The sequence below is a fragment of the Colobus angolensis genome, unplaced genomic scaffold, assembly GCF_000951035.1.
Source record: "Colobus angolensis palliatus isolate OR3802 unplaced genomic scaffold, Cang.pa_1.0 Scaffold730, whole genome shotgun sequence".
Taxonomy (NCBI): domain Eukaryota; kingdom Metazoa; phylum Chordata; class Mammalia; order Primates; family Cercopithecidae; genus Colobus; species Colobus angolensis.
The window spans coordinates 20,685-22,690 of record NW_012121044.1 but is presented as its reverse complement, the minus strand read 5'-3'; the positions used below and the strand labels follow the sequence as shown (position 1 = coordinate 22,690).

General features: G+C 49.3%; 1 pseudogene; it reads left to right on the top strand.

The window, feature by feature from the left end:
- Positions 1–1,671, top strand: part of LOC105501654 — a 7,502-nt pseudogene extending 5,831 nt beyond the window's left edge.
- Positions 1,672–2,006: the final 335 nt, after the last annotated feature.

Genomic DNA, 2,006 nt, shown 5'->3' with positions numbered 1-2,006 from the left:
GTAATCCCAGCTACTCGGGAGGCTGAGGCAGGAGAATCACTTGAATCCGGGAGGGGGAGGTTGCAGTGAGCTGAGATGGCGCCACTGCACTCCAGTCTAGGCAACAAGAGTGAAACTCCTTCTCAAACAACAATAACAACACCAATAAAACAAACACAAATAGTGCTACAGGGCCTGCCCTGGAACACGTGTGCTCCATGTGTGCACGTGTGTGTGCCCGTGCCCATGCGCAGGTGGGGATGCACCTAGTGTGGGCTGGTTGTCACCAGGTTGCTCCTGTACAACTTGATTTCTCTCACCGCCAACATGGATGCTGGTCTCCCAACCTCGCGTGTGGGCTTTTGGGATTTTGCCTCCTAAAGCACAAAATGGTGACCCTGATGTAGTTTGAACATTTTAAAGTATATTAGTATTTAAGGGCCATTGATACTACTTTTTAATGGGCTCTGTTAAAATGAAATGCGATGGAAATGGAAAACTAACCTGTTCAGTCGCTTCATCATACCTATTAAATGAGGTAATACGGCGTGGTGCCAGCTATTTTGATGTTTTGAATCAGCATATTTTCTCTTTATTTGCTTTGTTTTTAGCTTATAATATCTCAGTGTTACTCCAGTCTTTTTCTTTTTTTCTTTTGCTGTTGTAAAAGAAAACGTTTACTTTCTTATCTTACAGGGATCATTGCAGGAGGTCATAGGTTGGGGGTTAACAGGATGGAAATACTATGCCAATGTGATTGGTCCAATCCAGTGCGAAGACCTGGCCAACCTGGGAGTCACACAGTTTGCCTGTGCAGAGAAGCGCTTCCTGATTCTGTCACGCAATGGCCGTATGCACACACAGGCCTATAATAGTGACACACTGGTGAGTGTTCTGGGCACTGTGCCTGCAGTGTTCCCTTGGGGGGCAGGGTCTGTACTGCAGATGCACAAGCTCTGGTCTTTCTTGAAGCCATTGGGTTTCTGAAGATTGATAAGCTTCTGTTTATTGTATATTATGCTTAATGGTCTCAACTGTAATATTGTCAAGATTTGGGTTGTGAAGGTTAGGAAGTCCTTACAGTGAAACTCATTGCTAATCATGAGATTCCCGTTTGTAAACTCATTTTCCATGTGTAAACTCATTTGACTTTGTGGCCAGGCAGGTGACCGATGAGGGAGTTGGGCCTCATGGGGATAGTGGCAGATTCGGACACGGCATGTTTTCATTAAAGCGAGGTCTTCCTTCCTGTCGGCTGCATGTCTCTGTGGCACGGGGCTAGCCTGCCCTGCCCCTGCGTCGGCTCTGGTCTTGCCGCAGAGCACTTGGAGGCTGCCCGCTGTTCTGTTGGTGCTGGGTGGGAAGGGCTGGAGAGCCGGCCCCGTGGCCTGCAGACACTTATGCCCCACTTCCAGTTAGAGCAGGCTTTGCTCGGGGATACATGATGAAGGAGAGCTGCGCTGATTCCATTTTCCTTGGACTGATGATGACTTTTCTTCCTATTTTTCTTTTTTTAGGCCCCCACAGCTGGTCCAAGGCCTTGCCTCCAGAAACACTGTAAAAATTGCTGCCCATTCTGATGGTCATCACTGCGTAGCCTTGGCTGCCACTGGAGAGGTGTACTCCTGGGCTTTGGAGACAGAGGACAGCTGGACCATGGGAACGCTGTGTATGTATCGCTCATTCCTGTAGGGGACACACTCTCCTTTTACGTTGCCATATCCTAGACAGGCTGGAGCGCAGAAGTGTGTGAGGGTGTTTTCCAGCTACCCTGACATGCAGCGCTGGGGTGGAGCGGGACACTAGGATACGCCCCCTTCTTGGTGATGGCTTAGGAACTCTCTGCCCATGTGTGGAACGCAACAGGAATTGGCCTTTCTGCTCTTCTCCACCCCGTGCAGCCTTGGCCGCCTTCTCTCTACCCAAACTGTATCCCCACTCTGGAGTTTGCCAGAACAAATCCCACAGCACTGTTCCTTCATTCACAAACAGTTCACCCTGTCTCCCATAGGTAAGGTTGTCACCCT